The sequence below is a fragment of the Hibiscus syriacus genome, unplaced genomic scaffold (genome assembly GCF_006381635.1).
Source record: "Hibiscus syriacus cultivar Baekdansim isolate YM2019G1 unplaced genomic scaffold, ASM638163v2 tig00111758_pilon, whole genome shotgun sequence".
In the NCBI taxonomy this organism is placed as follows: Eukaryota; Viridiplantae; Streptophyta; class Magnoliopsida; order Malvales; family Malvaceae; genus Hibiscus; species Hibiscus syriacus.
This window is the reverse complement of record NW_024063170.1, coordinates 2,886,545-2,906,732: the sequence shown is the minus strand read 5'-3', so window position 1 is coordinate 2,906,732 and position 20,188 is coordinate 2,886,545. Positions and strand designations below refer to the sequence as shown.

General features: G+C 34.5%; 1 pseudogene; it reads left to right on the top strand.

Annotated features, from left to right (window-relative positions):
• Nucleotides 1-8,330: 8,330 nt before the first annotated feature.
• The window catches only part of LOC120169277, a 40,789-nt pseudogene continuing 28,931 nt past the window's right edge, over nt 8,331-20,188 (top strand).

Genomic DNA, 20,188 nt, shown 5'->3' with positions numbered 1-20,188 from the left:
AAATCTGATTAGATATGGAGACATGAAAGGAATTAGGATAAAATCCTCCTTGTGATATGTTTCAATAGTCAAATCAGAACAGACTCTACTCTCTTAATTAATCTCTGCTGAGTTTAGCATATCTACATCTACATTCTTCAAAGATGATAGATTCTCTCTTCAAAGATGATATATTCTCTGTTAAAGATGAAAGCTTTATTGGATTTTTACACAAGTTCAGATGAAGAAAGCCGATTTTATCAAAGATAAAATGGGGCATCAAGGTCATAGTTCTAACAACGACAAGAGATCCATAAATGAAACATTTTTTTCTGAGACTTTCATGAAACAATGAAGACACAAAGATTACTCTTCCACATCAGAAATGCTAGCTTGAAATGACATTTTGACCAAGTGAAGGAAGACAAAGTTTGCCACTTTGAAGTAAAAAATACTATCAACATTTATGCATCATATTTATGCATTTGCAAAAATAGGAGCATTTTCATTCATTTTGAATATTTAACAGGAATTTTAAAGATTTTAGCAAAGATTTAAATCCATTACTCAATGGATTAACATTTCCAGAAGAGTTCATAATGAGAAGAACTCATCTGAAGAAGCAATAAGAAGTTCATTATGAAAAGAACTTGTTCAACCTTTTGCTCGAATTTATCACTCGATGGATCAGCATTGCCAGGTAGAGTTCATAATGAGAAGAACTCATCTGAAGAAGGAAGAAAAAGTTCATAATGAGAAGAATTTATTCAACATTTTGCTCGAATTCATCACTCGATGGATCAACATTGCCAGGTAGAGTTCATAATGAGAAGAACTCATCTGAAGAAGGAAGAAGAAGTTCATAATGAGAAGAATTTGTTCAACCTTTTGCTCGAATTCATCACTCGATGGATCAACATTTCCAGAAGTGTTCATAATGAGAAGAACTCATCTGAAGATGAAGAAGAAGTTCATAATGAGAAGAACTTGTTCAACATTTTGCTCGATTCTATCCCAGAAGGAGATAAATCAACACCAATATTTCCAGAAGGAGTTCATAATGAGAATAACTCATCTGAAGAAGGAAGAAGAAGTTCATAATGATAAGAACTTGTTCAACCTTTTACTTGATTCTATCACAGAAGGAAATATATCAGCATCAACATTTCCAGAAGAGTTCATAATGAGAAGAACTCATCTGAAGAAGGAGAATATATTCATAATGAGAAGAATTTGTTCAACCTTGCCTTAATTCATCACATATGAAGCCAAATTAACAAACCCTCTTTTTAAAAATTAATATTTCTAGAAAAAGTTCATAATGAGAAGAACTCATCTGAAAAAGAAGAATAAGTTCATAATGAGAAGAATTTGTTCAACTTTTTGCTAGATTATATCACAGAATGAGATAAATTGTCATCCCCAGTGGAAAAGTTCATAATGAGAAGAACTAATCCCAAAAAAAGAAGAATTTGTTCAACATTGCCATCAGAATCAAGTGAAGTCAAATGGATAAAAAAATTTATTATCTTTTCGTCTTTGCCCTATTCTTGTTAACACAAGAATGAGCAAAGAGGGGCAGTTGAAGAAACTAATTTTTTTATCCATTTTCTATTATTATTATTATTATTTTATTTTATTTATACTATTATTATTATTTTATTATTATATTATATATTATTATTATTAATAAAAAATATTATTACATTTCAGGCCATTTACAACCCAGTGGCCCAACTGGAATTAACCCAAGACCCGGAGGCCCATTTTACAACCAGAACTGGCCTAATAAAACCCTAAACCTAATTAGGGTTTTATAATCTTATCATCAGCCGCCAACGATCTCAACCGTTGGATCTGAGAGATCCAACGGTCCATAGATGGTTCCAGTAAATGAAGCCCTAGGGTTTCATAACCCTAGGTTTATATTTCAGCTGTCGACGCTTCCAATGCCAGGTAACCCAACCAGCAGCTGTCGATGCCTTGCTGTCACGACACCGCCTCCAGAAGCTCTGCTGCCACCACTCTGACCGTCCACGTTGTTGCCTATGGTGACTCACCACCATAGCTATGGTGACTCACCAAAAGTTTCCCATAGGACCGGTCCGATGAGCATCTCGTCGAGGCTATAAAAGCCTTGACTTACCTGCAAACAAAAAAGAACCAACAGGAGGAGAGACACGGACATCCACCAAGAACAAACAGAGAAAAAGAGGAAACACAGTAGCCAAAAAAGAGGAAGAATGAGAGCAACCAACAAGCAACCATATACAAAGCAACGAAAAAAAATATAACCGAGAGAAGAGGAAGAGATTTACCCTCGTCAGAGCCTCCCTACGCTATTAAAAAACCAAAATACCGAAGGTAACAAGCTTAGATCTAGGCTGGGTTAAGATTTTTTAGGCTAAACGGTCCTCGGTTTTGGCTTTAGGGTGTTTAGGGTTTCGTTTTAGCTAACCGATGAGGGAATTTAAGAGAGAAGACAGAGAGAACTCTGGTTCTCTCGGTTTAGAGAGAAAAGAGGAAATGAGAAATGAGAGTTTAGGCCTTTTATTAGGCCGATTAAAGGGTTTATAAACCCCTTCCCGAACGACGTCATTTTGGGGAGGATGTGTGCGTAATTTCCTCCAGGGATAAACCCCGTCCGCAGTGCTCCCAATTTGTATTCTTTACAAATTAGTCACTGCAATCAACTTCTAATTATTTCAATTTAGTCTTTATATTTTATTTATTTATAATTTATTCACTACCTGTATTTTATACATATTTAGGATAAATACTATATTTAGTCCCTCATATTTTAATAATTTATATTTTAATCACCGGTTGATAATTATGGTTAAATTACACTATTAGGATTTATATTTTATGATAATTTGAATTATGTCCCTAAATTTTGATATTTTACATTTTATTTCTGTTATTTTTAATATTATTTATTTTAGTTACTATTTAATTGCAATTTATTTTTTATTACCTTTTTGCTTTCGATATGTTTAATTTTTTTTATTTTTTTTTATTTTCATATAAGTCATATATATATATATTTGTTTAAATAATAATATTTATTTATTTTTTAATATTAAGAAATGACAGTCTTAAAGCAACTAGATGTCCTATTCTGGTATTTTAAATAAATAAATATTATAAAAATTATATATTTAATTTTATTATTTTTTATAAAAAAATATCATATTATTAATATTTATTTATTTTTCGATATTAAGAAATGTGTTATCTTAAAGTACCTAGAAGTCCTTTTCTGATATTTTTAAATAAATAAATATCTTATTTTTATAAATTATATATTAATTTATTTTAATTATTTTTAGAGAAATGTTTTATTAATATTTATTTATTTTTTAATATTAAGAAATGGGCTATCTTAAAGCACCTAGAAGTCTTTTTCTGATATTTCTAAGTAAATAAATATCTTATTTATAAAAATAAAAAATATATTAATATATTTTCTTAAAATTATATAAATAAATTTGAAATAAAAGGATTATGAATTAAATATATTTTTGAATTTTTTAAATTTCCAATAATAGAGACAATTTATAGTTAATGAGTACCAATTTTAGGCATTGTGGGGGTGTTAATCCTTTCCTAAACGTAATCGACCACGAATCCCTTTTTATTATTAAAAAGAACAAATTTTTGGTTAAAACGCAGACCAATTTATCTTTTAACTGATGTTTTCTTAAAAACTCTTTTAAAAGATAATTTTTAGGTATTCGACCTACCTAACCCAAAAGGCCGATGGCGACTCCCAAAACATTTAAAAAAAACCATTTATTCACATCACTTTTCCCGCCAAGTAAAATTTCGTACCCGGGCGAAAAACGGTTGCGACAGAACAAATATATTGATTTTTGGAGGAAGAGAGATCTAAAGGGGTCGCTTTCAAAGTGGATTTCAAAAGAGCATACGACTCAATAGACTGAGATTTAATGTTGAAAGAAATAGATTGTATGGGTTTCAGTCAAAGATGGTGTTCTTGGATTCGTAAGTGTTTGTCTTCAACGTCTATCTTAGTAATAGTGAATAGGTCACCTTCGGAAGAATTTCGAATAGTTAGAGGTCTTAGGCAGGGGTGTTCCCTGTCACATTTCTTATTCAATTTGGTGGGTGAGTTATTGAGCATGCTTCTTTCTAATGCTACGAACTTGGGTTTGTTTAGAGGTTTCGAGATTGGAAGAGGTGGAAACTCTTTCATGTTGTCTCATCTTCAGTTCGCTAATGATCTTATAATCTTTTGAAATGCTTCGATGGGCGAGTTGATGAACTTGAATAGGTTCTCATGATTTTCGAAATGTTATTTGGTCTTCAACTAAATTTGTCCAATAGCAGATTATTCGAGATCAATATTATTGAATATGTCCTAAGAGAGTGGGCTTCTAAGATTAGGTGTGGAAGAGGGTATTCCCAACAGAGTATTTGGGTCTCTATTTAGGAGCAAAGAAGAATTATGCATCTCTTTTGGACCCAGTCATTCAAAAGTTCTATAAGAAGTTGGCGAGGTGGAAGGCAACCTCTCTTTCCCTTGCAGGAAGGGTGGTACTAATTAAATCAGTTCTTTGTTCACTGCCTATTTATTTTCTATCAATTTTTCAGGATTTTGATTTGCGTTCTGAAGAGAATTAATTCCATTATTGCGAAATTTCTATGGGGAGACTCAGAGGAAAATAATAAAATCCATTAGGTAAATTGGTATTCTGTGTGCAAGCCAAAAGTTTTGGGATGACTCGACATGCCTAATTTGAATATTTTGAATAGAGCTTTGATGGGCAAGTGGGCATGGAAGTTTGTTTTTCAAAAAAGACTCGTGGTGGAAGAGGGTTATATGTTGTAAGAATAACATCGAATCGAGGTCTTTTTGGGTAAATAGTTCGATAACTTCTCAAGCTTCTTGGGTGTAGAAAGGGGTAATGAAGAATTATACGACCAACGATGACTTTGAGTTGTGTTCTAGAGAGCATGTTTGGTTAAAAGTAGGGTTGGGAAAGGATATTTCATTTTGGCATGGTAGCTGGTTGGGTAATATTCCCTTGAAAGAGAGATTTTCGTGCCTTTTTGCCATTTCCATGAATAAATAAGGAAAAATCAAAGCCTTTAGAAAACAGTCTCCCACGGGTTGGTGGTAAGATGTTCCAATAAGAAGGAATTTAGTTGGCTGGGAGTTGGATTAGTGGGTGGAGTTGATGTCGATGTTGTGCAATTTGCCTAATGAAGCTTTTAAGGATGATTGTTTTGTGTGGTCAGAGAAAGGGGATGGGTCCTATTCGGTCATTTATTGTATTAAATTTATGAACGCAGTAACTGTGAGCGATTTTTTATGGTCTAAAAAGTTTGGCTTGGTGTTGCTCCTCCTCGTGTTGAAGCATTTGTTTTGCAATTAATTCGTCAAAAGTTGGCTGTTAAGGTAGAGCTATTAAAGTGTGGGGTCTTGATTAATGATCTCTTCTGCCCGATGTGTGCATTATCTCTCGAGTCGGCTGAACTCTTATTTGTTTCATAGGAAGTGGCATGGGACCTTTGGATGAGATTTCTAAGGTTATGGAATATGTCGTTTGCTTTGCTAGAAAATACGTCTAGACTTATTTCAGTTTGGGGAGATTTAGTTCCGAGGTCGAGTATTTGGGATTTTATTTCTAGTGTGTTTATGTGGTCGATTTGGAAAGTTTGGAATGAGGTTGTCTTCGAGAAAAAAGAAGTTGGATCTTGTACAATTGTTCTTTTTATCTAAATATAGATTTGTTGCATGGTTTTCTACAAAATATCCTAAAATTCTGATCCTGTTTGATTGTCTCATAGGGGACCCGTCTCTAGCTGACCATTGCTTAAGTTCACCGAGAGCACCTTTAGCTTCCTCGTTGTGGTGTCCTCCTTAAGGTTAATGTCGATGGGGCAATAGATAATCATTGGAGCAGAGGAAGTATTGGAGGTATTCTTAGAGATTCAGATTGAAAGGTATTGGGGTCTTTTTCTTTGGTTTTGGGCCTCCTATTTTTGCAGAGTTTATGTCGGTGAAGGCAGGTTTAAGTTTATTCATGGATTCTGGCTGGAGCAAGAAGGGCAGTCTTATCTTAGAAACCGATTGTAGTAAAGTTGTGGATTGGATCAAGGATCTTGGTTCTTCCTATCCCCTGCTTACCTCATTGGGGAAGGAGATTGATGACATTGTCTTGGAGAGGAATGCGATTTTGAAAGTGATTCCGAGATGTGCAAATTGGGAAGCAAACAATCTAGCTAAGTCAAGAATCAGTTAAAGATGGTTGATTGGTGTTTTTATTTTTGGTTTTATATTGTAATGGGGTCTAAGGTGTTAGGTGTTTTGTTGAACTGGGGGTTTTTGGTTTTAAGTGGGAGGTTTTATGCTTAGTCCTATAGGAATGTATTTTTAATATTTGTAGAAGGTTGTATTTTTGTTGTTGTTTCTATGGATCGTAGGGCTGTTGTAATTGTGGTTTTTGATTGGTAATAAAATTTTGAGGTACTTTTTTCCTCCTTCCAATGTTTGTCGAGATACATTCGTGTATTTTAACGGTTGTGAAAGGGTTTTTTTAATGAGGCCTCCCATTCTTTTCAAAAAAAAGTATGAGCATAAGAAACTTATTTGTCATCTCTCCATGGCTATGAAAAACTTGGAGGAAGTGTCCACGATTGGAGATTGCCAGTTTCTAGAGATATAGGAAATGAAATTTATGTAGTTTATGGTGGGATGATGGATGAGCTCGTGTTCCATCATTTGAGATCAGGTATGGTGCGTACACACCATTGTAATATATTATATATACTGTTATTATGGATTTAGTAACGTGTATATGTGATTAAGTAGAGTGCTAGATTACTACTGGATACTTTCAGATGTAGGGTTGCTTCATGCAATACAAGCCTTTGTTGAATTGATTCTGGTAATCCTCTACCTGATTTGTGTATGCATCATATGATTCATGCAATATGGGTTTTTCCACATTTGATCCAGTAGGTTAACCGAATCAAACCCTACATGCAAAAGGAAAGGGTTACGTATCGACGCCTCAATTGGGAATGTGTTCATGCGATCCTGGTCCCCAGATGCGAGTTCATGTGACATGTTTATCTAGTATCAGAAACCCAGTCTTGAGGGTAAAATTGCAGGCTGGTTGTGAGGCAAACAATCCAGATGTTGGCTTTACAAATCTATAACATTCAAAGATTGGGCTGCCATAATTAAATAATGTTTATAAATGTCGAGGGATCTTTCGGTTGCGTAATCGATCGGAATGGGATTTCGGGTTCAATTGTACCTTCAACAATGATTTCTTCCTTTGAACTTCACCAAGTTTGCAATTCTATGCATGTTATTATTAATCCTTTAATCATACCATTATACGAATTACGAGGCCCTTCCTTTAAATTGCCGTCCACGCTTTGTTCTTGATCTTAAATTGTATCAATTTAGACATTTATAAGAAATCATCGCATAATGATATTGGTTAGGATAGTATTTACTTAATTTACATGTCCCTGAATCCACTAAACCAGGGGCGGATGTACATGGCTCCTATGGTAGCCATTGCACACCCATTATTTTGAAAAAAAAAATGTTAAATTTAGTTTAATTTGTTAATATGAATAGGAAAAAATAAGAAAATTTACATACCCAAATTCTTTTAGAATAGAGTATTAAAATTTTAAACCCTCATTTTTTAATTTCTAGATCTACCACTGCACTAAACGTAATTATTGCCTTATTAACCAAATGAAGTAAAAGACCATAATACCACAAACAACTTGTTTCCCCTCATTACAGAAACGAATAAAGTAGCCCAGCCTAACATTCAACAACTGTCCATAAATTATTTTTAGTATGTATATTTAAGCCAAAAAGACAATATTACCCTCCCGAATCATCCTTTTAAATCATTTAGTAAATTGTGCATGTAGTACCTAAACTATCAGTTTTAATCTATTTTAATATCTAATCTTTTAATTTTTCAAAATCATACTTAACATTTAGTTTCTATTTCATTTTAGTATTCCACTATAAAAATTTAACGTATTTAATACATAAACTATTAGTTTTGGTATGTTGTAGTACATAATCTTTCAATTTTTTCAAAATATAACCTTAAATTTTGAATGGGATTTTAAAATAAAACAAAATCTAAAGATTTTAATAGCAGGTACTAAAACAAATAAAAACTAAAATTTATGTGTGATTTTAAAAAATTAAAAATTCAAGTAATAAAACATGTATAAATTATTAGTTTAGGTTATCCTAAATTATAATCAAGAACTTCACTGTAATTGCGTCACTTCAAATCCCTCAATAAAAACTGGCAGGTCCATGTGAATAGTTTTTTTTTTCACAGCTTCGTTTTTTTTCCGGTGAATCTTTTATTCTCCAACGTGTTTTCGCCATCTCGCTGAAACTACGGTTTTCGGCTTTGACACAACTTCAACGTGCTTGAAACGAATTCAGATCCCTTAATTCACGGTAATTTTCTTTGTTTACGTTGTGTCCGTTTGCAATTTTTCTTACGTTCGGCATACCAGTTCTCTAGATTCGAAGTGCCTGAGAATGTTGTGAATGGAATGAGGTTTTAGTTTTTAACTTCCATGACGCCATTCCAGTTGGGTGTTGCGATTTTTCTGCTTCTATGAAGAATTGCTTCACTTGGATTTTTTCTTTTCTTTATCAGTGTTCCTGTTTACGTTTTAGCTTGAAACTTCAGTTTTAGGGTTGACAATTAGCCTTTCTAATATGATTCTTAATTTTTTTAGAATCAGTCGGACATTATTGTGCTGGGGATGAAATTTGATTGATAACTATGAACCACTTTTACGTTAAGATATGAATCCCTTTTATGCGAGTTGATACGGCTTTTGCATCGAATCTGAGAGCTTAGGGTAATTTTCAATCATATCCTTTTAGATGATTCTGTTTGTTATCTGGTTTGATATTTTGATCAAAATTCAAGATTTAGGTACGTCTATCTCAACAATTGGATGTTGTCAGAGTGCATGTTTTCCTTCCCTGTACTGCCAATTTCATTTTTTTCTGGTTTGTTAATGTTTACATCCTCATTAATCCGATGAGGTTTGGAAGTGACTTGTCACTTTCAGATTAAACTTCATGGTGGTTTCATTAACTCCTGTGGTGTTTTGCCTTGATCTGAATGACTCTTCTTTTTTAACTTTCCTCATCTCCCTGTGTAGTGTTTGTAGCAGAAAGCACCATTTGTTAGAATATTTTATCATTCACTGTTAACTGCACAGCTCTGTTCATTAAGCTTATGCAACCATGATCCGTTGAGGGTTGATATACTTAAAAATTCTGGTCTCTGCATTTTTTTTGCTCCATGTGTATGCGAAATTTATGTGCTATTTTATTAAAAGTCTTCTAATGAAGAGACAAGTGACATGAATGACCATTTTAGGTCAATTTGTGGTTCTTTTCTATGTGTTCCTGTGGTGGGTTGGGGGTATTATTTCCCCCCCCCCCCAAATTTCATCTTGCTTACTGCTTCATGGTTTATATGAAAGTTTCTGTGAGGTCTTTTTATTCCCGTTGGATTGTGAAAAATGTTCACAGAAGTAGATCTAAAGAAACAATAATCTACACAATCCATGTTGTTTAATTCATTTCTCTTGCATACCGCACTTTGTACCAGTGTTGTTAATGTGTGCACCTGCAGTTAAGCCTTGCAGTTTAGTCTAGGTAATAGAAAGCACTGCAGACTTTTTTGGGTAAGGCACTTTTGACATAGAACACTTTTTTTTTCTACAGTGATTAGAAAAAAAGCTCCCTTTCCTTGTTTGACATTTGAGCAGGCTTTCTTTAGTTTCACAGTAGACTTGAATGCTATATTCATTCCTTTTTATGCAGTTAGTAACTACTGGTTTTATTTTATTTTTTTAATTTACCTTGCTTTCATAGTTACTGTTCAAATTTAATCCTTATATTCACAAGTTGTATAGGTGAACACTATTCTGGGTACTTTAAAGTATTTAAAATACAATTTTTATGCCTTGTTGCAGAAGATGAGTAGTTTGCTTGAGAGACTTCGGATTAGATCAGAACAAAGACCAGTTTATAATTTGGATGAATCAGAAGATGATGCTGATTCTGTATCTGGAAAATCCGTTAAAACTGAGCAGAAGTTGGAAAGGATAGTCAGAACTGATGCAGTCTGTTTTCCCTTTTTCTTCTATAATATTGTTTCTGTGTTTCCTATAAACAACATTCTCTCTGAATAAGCTGCCTATTCTTCCTTTCCTTGTATCACATTTAATCTTTATATGGCAGTCTTCATGTTGTGAAATGCTGAAAGTCAATTGCGGAGAGCAATGTTGGCATATTACATCCTTTGGTTTTGTGTTTTTGTTCTTAATTTAGATATCAGATGTTTCGATTGGTTCTTGATAAATGTAGTTTTACTTTCAGTTTACTACTTTTCAATGATTAAAATCACAGAAAGAAAACTCATGCCAAGCCTGTGGAGAGAGTGAGGATCTCATGAGTTGTGCAACATGTACTTATTCATACCACCCAAAATGTTTACTTCCTCCGTTAAAAGCTTCTGCGCTTCCTGACCACTGGAGATGTCCCGAATGCGTATGATTCAGTAGTGCTTTGTGATGTAGTGCACACGTCTATTAGATAGCTTTGATAGTTTACAGCAGCTGAGATTTACCTTTTCGCTCTTGCAGGTTGGCCCTCTGAGTGAGATTGAAAAGATATTAGATTGTGAAATGCGTCCTACTGTGGCTGATGATAATGATGCTTCCAAGCTGGGTTCAAAGCAGATATTTGTAAAGCAGTATCTCGTGAAGTGGAAAGGATTATCATATTTGCATTGTACTTGGTAATTTTCTGACTATTGTGTTTATGATATTTTTTGGCAGATATTGACTACATATCTGCTTGGATGTGTTAGGGTACCTGAGAAAGAATTCTTAAAAGCTTTCAAGTACAATCCTCGTTTGAGGACTAAGGTGAACAATTTCCATCGACAAATGACATCAAACAATAGCTCTGAGGATGACTTTGTCGCCATTAGACCTGAATGGACTACAGTTGATCGTATTCTTGCTTGCAGGTTCACCTGTTTATAACTTTCTTACATCAATGATTGTTATATCCATACAAAAATGTGCATATCTAGGTTGCATGTCCTCAATTTTGATTTGGATAATTGTTTCACTTTTGAAGTTTTCTGCTGGTGTGGTTTCTCTGTCTCTCTCTTTTGGTTTTGTTTTTTTTTTGTTTGTGATCTTATTTTGTATTGTCATTATTGGTGAGGGGTTATAAATGACGTCATTAATTTAAAATTACTAAGACCTTGAAGGGAAAAAAGTGATTATATCATCTTTTTAAAGTTGGAATATGCAGGTATACAATTATTATTCTCACTTTTAGTATTCGTAAATCTGGATTGTTTTTGTGTGTGCTGTGTTTAGCATTGGTTGCTGGTTCAGTAGCTGATGTAGAGTTCTTATATGCATACTTAATTCTTCAGGGGAGATGATGATGGTGAGAAGGAGTACCTTGTGAAGTATAAAGAACTTCCCTATGATGAGTATTATTGGGAATTTGAACCAGACATATCTGCATTTCAATCAGAAATTGAAAGATTTAATAAAATACAATCTAGATCTCGTAAATCTTATGGTAGTAAACAAAAAAGCAGCCTTCAAGATGCTGTTGAGTCCAAGAAAAAGTAAGGAATTTCAACAATATGAATATAGTCCTGATTTTCTTTCTGGAGGTACATTATGATTTTTTCACCTGCAATCTATAACTTGTTTGAGTATGCTTATGCATAATTTGGTCATATTGATAGCTAACAGCATTTTCATAGAGTTCTAGGCTCTCTGCATCCTTACCAACTTGAAGGGTTGAACTTCTTGCGTTTTTCTTGGTCCAAACAAGCACATGTGATTCTTGCTGATGAGATGGGTCTTGGTAAGTCATGTTTGAGGAGAGATTGCTTTTGAAGTTTTTAGTAGTTTATATCTTGATGGGGTTGTTAATGCTTTACTTCTATTCGGTTGCAGGTAAAACCATCCAGAGCATTGCATTTTTAGCTTCTTTTTTTGAAGAGAATGTTCCTCATTTGGTAGTAGCACCACTTTCAACATTACGGAACTGGGAAAGGGAATTTGCTACATGGGCTCCCCAAATGAATGTTGTATGTACATGAACAATACCAAGTTATTACTTCTGATTACCAATATATGCTATTTTAATTGAGGATACACATGATCAGGTTATGTACGTTGGCTCTTCCCAAGCTCGTGCAATTATAAGGCAATATGAATTTTACCATCCCAAAAGTCATAAGAAAATCAAGAAAAAGAAATATGGTCAAATTATTAGTGAAAGCAAGCAAGATAGAATAAAATTTGATGTCCTGTTAACATCATATGAGATGATTAACTTGGACACAGCGTCATTGAAGCCAGTAAAGTTTTGTTACTCACGGAGTCTGTTTAATAGTTCTTAAGTGATTTTGCTAATGCTTGCATCATTGCGTAGATTGTTGATGAAGGTCATCGGCTCAAGAATAAGGATTCAAAGTTGTTTCTTTTGCTGAAGCAGTATACCACGTACCACCGCACTCTTTTGACTGGAACTCCTCTTCAGGTATATTCTTTGTTTTTACCCCAGATATCATTAAAATTTAAGATTCCTTAATTTGGATGACACTTTGCCATGCTTTTTTAATGAACTATGAACATGCTCTCCAGCAGTGGCATAAATTATGTTGCATGTTGTTCCTTCCATCCCATGTCCCAAGATGAATGTTTGGTTTCCAAGTCTTTCAGTTCATTATTTACTATTTTTTTTATAGGAATTGTAGGCCTCATTAAAAACCCCTTCTTGAATAAGGAACTTATAATGAGTTCCTTCATCAGAGGAAGGAGGAAAAGAGTGCCTTAAACTTCATTAATGATAATACCTAAGATTACAACAGGAAGATAAGCCCCTTACAACAATTTGAAAATCCCAAAATAAAATACCCCTAAGATACACTGGAATTAGCCAATGGCAGATTTAGCCAACCCATCAGCCTCAATATTGGCTGCCCTAGCAACCCATCTAATAACACCCTCAACTTCTTTTAGCTTAATAGTTATGTTCCTTACAAGACTGACAAAAATCTGAGGGCAGAAAGTTCCATTCTTAACCCAATCCACTGCCAATTTGCAGTCTGATTCTAACAACAAACGACCATTAATACCTCCTTTCATTGAATCAAAGAAAATTAAGCCCTTCTGAATAGCCCTTAGCTCCATCATAATAGGTGGACCTGGACCCGTGGCCTCCTTAAAAGATCCTAGAATAAGACCTTCCTCATCTCTTAGAATACCTGCAACTCCACTGCTGTTCCAATCAGAATTTGTAGCAGCATCCACATTCAATTTTACAAAGCCCTTAGGAGGGGGGGACCAAGGAATTGTAATAACAATCGATTTGTTGAGAGGGAAGCATGAATCCCCAAGAGAAGGGTCCCCGATTAGAGAATCCAATGAAATAACCGAATCTGCAAACTTAGCTGAGAACCAAGATGCAAGTCGTACTCTTGCTAAGAAAAATAGATTAAGATGGTCAAACTTCCCTCTATCAAAAACAATATCATTTCTTACTTTCCAAACAGTCCAAATAACAACGGCAGGAATGAACTTCCAAATGGCAGACCTAGGATTAAGATCTTCCCAAGCTTGAAGAAACTTCTGCGCATTTGTATGAAAAACCACAAAAAGACTCCAATACTGCACAAATCTGTTCCAAAGTGACCACACAACTGAACACGAGAAAAATAAATGAGAAGAAGATTCAACCTCCAAATTACATAAAGGACAAGAAAGATCTGTTATACCCGTAACCCCTCTCTTAACCAGTTCAGACCTCACTGGCAGTTTTTGAAGAACTACCTGCCACATGAATACCTCGACTCTTGGTGGCACCAGACCTTTCCACACAAATTTCTTCCAAACATAATCCTCCTTCTGAGCCAAAGAACAAGTCTTCACACATGAATTAGAAGAATAGACACCAATTCCGTTTCCTTTCCAAATCAGACCATCGATTGCCTCTTTAGACAGACAAAAATTAGAAATGATAGCCATCAGGTTAACCCACTGTTCAAATTCCCAATCGGCTAAGCTTCTCCTCAACTGAATATTCCAGATCCATCCCAAAGAACTGAACTCGCCAAATTCAATCAGTTTTCCAAACTGGTTTGTAGAGATTGCGAACAACCTCGGAAAAGAAACCTTAAGAGGGCAGTCCATTGCCCATTTGTCCTGCCAAAACTGAATAAATTGACCATTCCCAACTTCTAGTCTGAACATGCTGCGAAAATAGCAACCAAAAGAGTCTTCTTTAAAATAAGAATTCACCACCGAGCTCCAAATCCAAGAAGCTTGAGCTGGGATTTTGCTATTGAACAATAAAGAAAAAGGATCAATATTGTATTTTGAACAGATCATTCTCCTCCAAACAGCATCCTTGTCATTTGCAAATCTCCAAGACCATTTCCCCAATAGTGCTCTGTTCATATTGCTAATATTTAACACTCCTAAACCACCAGCCTCCTTTGGCTTACACACGTTAAGCCAACTAACCCAATGAATCTTATTTTTCTCCGCTCCACCTCCCCATAAGAACTTAGACATGATTGAGTTGAGTTTAGAAGTTACGGATGATGGAATTTTGAATATAGACAAGTAGTAAGTAGGAAGAGAACAGAGAACCGATTTAATCAAAACTAATCTCCCTGCCAAGGAAAGGGTGGCAGCTTTCCAACCTGCTAGTTTGTTGTTAAATTTTGAAACAACTGGATCCCAAAGAGCGGTTGAATTCCGTGTTGCACCAAGAGGCAGACCTAGATAATCAGAAGGAAATTTCCCCACTGCACAGCCAATAGACGACGCCCACTCCTCCACCTCCTCTGTAGCCGTATTAACACCAAATAACTTGCTTTTCTTAAGATTCAACTGCAGACCAGACATAACTTCAAACACTCTTAAGACCCTTTTAACATTTGAAATCTCCATTTTCGAAGCCCCACAGAAAATAATTAGGTCGTCTGCAAATTGCAGATGAGATAAGTTGAAAGCAGTCTCATTCCTCCCAATATGCAGACCAGAAAACAATCCATCAGAGACAGCCTTTAAGAGCAAAACATTTAGGAGTTCCCCAACTAAGTTAAAAAGCAAGGGCGAAAGAGAACAGCCCTGGCGGAGACCCCTTGCCATAGGAAATTCCTGAGAAGGTACCCCATTTATCAAAACTGAAATAGAAGCAGTAGTAACACATTGTTTTATCCAACTTCTCCATTTAGAACCGAAACCCATTTTCTCCATAACCTTAAAAAGAATAGACCAATCCACAGTGTCGTAAGCCCTTCTAAAATCCACTTTAAACACACATCCTTTTAGTCCCTTTTTCCTCCAGAAGTCAATCCCCTCATTGGCTATAAGAGAACAATCCAGAATTTGACGACCTGGAATGAAAGCAAACTGCATAGGGCTTATTACATCGGAAATGCAATTCCTTAATCTCCTCGAAAGACATTTTGAGAGGATCTTGTACAAACCTCCTACAAGGCTTATAGGTCTATAGTCATCTAATCCACCAATATTGGCCACCTTGGGGATAAGAGTAATGAAAGTATGATTTACTCCATGTTCCCAATCTTTCCCTAAATAAAAGTTATGAAAGAATTTCAGAATATCAACCTTAAGAACAACCCAAAATTTCTTGAAGAAGCCCATATTAAAACCATCCGGGCCGGGAGCTTTGTTGCTATCACACGATTGTAGAGTCTCCCATATTTCTTCCTCCGTGAATTCTTTTTCCAGAATATTACTTTGCTCCACTGAAATTTTTGAAAAATTCATCTTCATATCTTCTACTATTTTTCAAGATTCTTTTGACCACCCTTTCACCTAAAAAGCCATTAAACCTTTTATCTGAGAGAAATATTCAAAATTTGATATTGATTTTGAGAAATAAAGTCTGAGAAGAATATGTCACTTCTTTTAAGAACTGGCTGTAACCTATATACTTAAAAATATGCATCCAGTGTGCTGTGTTTGTATTCAAGTAAAGTGGAATCTTGTTTAGGAATAAAAGCTCATCTCCAGAAGTGTCTAGATTGCTTTGTCTTTGTTTATAGGGGTGATCAAATTCTTTCCCGATGATGTAAGTGTGAACACTAATTTTTCATTTTACTTAAATTATTATTATTAAAATTATTATTATTATTATTATAAATATTATTATTATTATATTATATATATTATATTATTATTAAATATATTATTACAAGCCCAAATAATCAGGCCCATTTTACAAGCCCAAACCCTAAACCCAATTAGGGTTTTCATCATCTCAGCTTACAGCCACCAATGATCTCAGCCGTTGGATCTGGTCTGATCCAACGATCCACAGCTTTCCAGATAAAACCGTCATTAGGGAGTTCAGATCTATCTTCTGGGGGTTTTGTAAATTTCCGGCCACCATTGACGGTGGCCGGCGGCGGCGATTGCCACCGGAGAACGGTGGCCCGTGGCTGCCGGGATTCTCTCCGTTGAGAGAGTTAGAGAGAATTTTTAATTATCTCAGTTAGAGAGATAAGAGAGAAAGAAGAGAGTGAGGAAGATGGCCCGAATGGCCGGCCATTTGGGGTATTTAAACCCCTCCTCGAACGACGTCGTTTTGGGGGAGGGGTGTGCATGTAATTTCCATCAGGGGTAAATCCTTTCCGCAGCCATCCTAATTTGTAAACTTTACATTTTAGTCACTAAATCAAATTTATAATCCTTTTAATTCGGTTCTTTAATTTTAGTTTTATTTATTTTAGTCCTTTATATTAAAATAATATATTTAGGATAAATATTGCATTTAGTCCCTCATAATTTTTTAAATTTTATTTTAGCCCTGAATAAATAATTAAGGTTAAATTAAAATATTAGGATATAGATTTCTTAATATTTCGAATTTGATCTTTCATTTTCAATACTTTATATTTTGATTATATAATTTTAATTTTATTTATTACATTGCAATTTTATTTTATTGTTATATATTTAAATTAATAATTATTATTATTTTAATAATATTAATATATTATTTGATTAATTTTATAAAAAATTTATAATAATGTTTATTTATTTTTTAATATCAAAGAAAAGGATAGTCTTAAAGCAACTAGATGTCTGTTTTATGATAATTTTCAATAAATAAATATTTTACTTTTATATATTAATCTATTATTTTTTAGATAAATTTTTTAATATTTATTTATTTTTTAATATCAAAGGAAGGAGATGTCTTAAAACACCTAGAAGCTCTTTTCTGATATTTCTAAATAAATATCTTATTTATATAAATTAATAAATTTACTTAAAATTATAGTAATAACTTTAAATTAAATATTTTAAATTTTAATTTCTAATAATAAGAGACAATTTATAATTAAAAAGTACAAATTTTGGGCGTTGTAGGGGTGCTAATCCTTCCCTAAACGTAACCGACCACGAATCCCTTTTTATTATTAAAAAGAATGAATTTTTGGTTAAAACGCATATCAGCTTATCTTTTAATCTATGTTTTCTTAAAAACTCTTTTAAAAGATGATTTTTAGGTATTCGACCTACCTGACCCAAAAGGCCGATGGCGACTCCCAAATTATTTTAAAAACCATTTATTCACATCAATTTTTCCGCCAAATAAATTCAGCAAGCAGTTGCATTAGGATCCTGTTATTGAACAAATATTTATTCAGCAAGTATGGTTTCAAATACCTAATCTTCTTAAACCATGTGTCACATGATAATTTGTTCTTTGATAAACTACATTATGATTACATGAATAAAGATGATCCCCAGATAGACCATTCAATCCAAGGATCAGTTCTTCGAGACCTCAAAATCTGAATTTGGCCTTTTATGTGTCGGTGATAATTGAAAACATTTCTTTGAGATTCCTGTCAGTTAGTTTCAACCATACTGTTGAGGTTACGAAGCTATTTTTCACATCAGTTTTGTTTAATTGATGACATTGAAGAGAGAAGCTCATGTATATTGCTCTTTCCCGATTGTTACTGGGGTTATCATTGCCAGCTAGACTAAACCGAGTTTTCATCTATTTGGTTTATCAAGTGCGTTTCATCCCCAACATCAAGAATTCTACGGATATCGTTCTGTACATGGATCCTATAGCTGAAGTGTTTCTATTTTCTACCATGCTCATTACGAAAGAAAGCATGATCAGTATCACATTTGCCTTTTCCAGAGATGATATCAAGATTTGTCGGTATTTCCTATTCAATTCGATACCAGCACATTTTGTGAATTTGACCAACTTTTTGGTCATACCAACATTACACTTGAATCCCCACTGAGTTTTGTTCTCAAGTGGTCTTGTGACGTTATTCAAAAGCTTTGAACATTAGGCAAAGAGCTTAAATGATTGAGAAATCTTGGCAGAAGCCACAGTAAAAGATGAATGTGTTGTCAAATGTTTTACGAACATCTGAACAAAAACCACAGGAAAGGATGAATGTGTTGTCAAATGTTTTACGAACATCTGAGCAGAAGCCACAGGAAAGGATGAATGCACTGTCAAATGTTTTACGAACCTGCTATTCTGATGCTGAACCAATGTTACGATCATATGGTTTCCATTTATTGATCCAAGATGAAGTTTGTCTTCTTCAACCCCAAGATTAGAAGTGAGATATAATGAAGATTTCTTTCCAAGGAAAGTTGAAATTTCAAACAAGAAACTAATGGGGTCAACTAAGGTTGAACTACAGGTTGTTGTTAAGCATCTCGACATGATATTAGTCCAAGTTGCCTTATTCGAGATCTGATTATATGTGGAGACATGAAAGGAATTGGAATAAATCTTCCTTGTGATGTTTCAAGAGTTAAATTAGAACAGACTCTACTCTCCTAATTAATCCCTGCTGAGTCAGGCATATCTACATCTACACTCTTCAAAGATGATAGATTCTCTTTTTAAAGATGAAAGCTTTATGGGATTTACACACAAGTCCAAGCAAATAAAGTTGGTTTTATCCAAGACAAAATCGGGCATCAAGGTCATAATTTTGACTACGACAAGAGTTCCACAAGTGAAACATTTCTTCTAAGACTTTCATGAAGCAAAGAAGACAGCAAAGATACAAGTTGATCAGATGATTCTGCATGAATGCAAGCTTGATAGCATAAGTTTCTACACTGATATCTAGAGGTAATCCTGGCAATAAATGATGAAGTGAAGGAAGACCAAGTTCACCACTTTGAAGTCAAATGAAGATTGCATCAACATTCATGCATTCATAAGAACATCATTTGCACAATAGACAATGCATTACATTGATACATCTGAGTGCATTCAAAAATGAAGTTTTACAGATCTTCGGAAGAACAAGAAGATTCATGGTAAGAAATACCTTACAAGAAGAAGGTATTCAAAACCGTAAATACAGGAATCACGCAAACATCTGAAGAATAGATGGACGTAATCCACAAAAATGAGCATTATTTTGAGATTGGGGCATGTTACCTAATCAACATGTTATTTTGAAAAATAATGAGAAAACGATTTCCATAGTTTCTCATTCAATCTTTTCTAAAAATGAAATTGTTGAAAAGTAAGAAAACGATTTCCTTAGTTTTTTTTACTTAGTAAACTATTTCCCACATCTGTAAGTCCTTCAGTGCATGATGTTTCCAAAAAGCCTTCGGGAGCTTTTTGATGTTTTCAAAACCTTCGGGTCATCTGTAAGCCCTTCAGTGCATGATGTTTTCAAAACCTTCGGGTCATCTGTAAGCCCTTCAGTGCATGATGTTTCCAAAAAGCCTTCGGGAGCTTTTTGATGTTTTCAAAACCTTCGGGTCATCTGTAAGCCCTTCAGTGCATGATGTTTCCAAAAAGCCTTCGGTAGCTTTTTGATGTTTTCAAAGCCTTCGGGTCATCTGTAAGTCCTCAGTGCATGATGTTTCCAAAAAGCCTTCGGGATCTTTTTGATGTTTTCAAAGCCTTAGGGTCATCTGTAAGCCCTTCAGTGCATGATGTTTCCAAAAAGCCTTCGGGAGCTTTTTGATGTTTTCAAAGCTTTCGGGTCATCTGTAAGCCCTTCAGTGCATGATGTTTCCAAAAAGCCTTCGGGAGCTTTTTGATGTTTTCAAAGCCTTC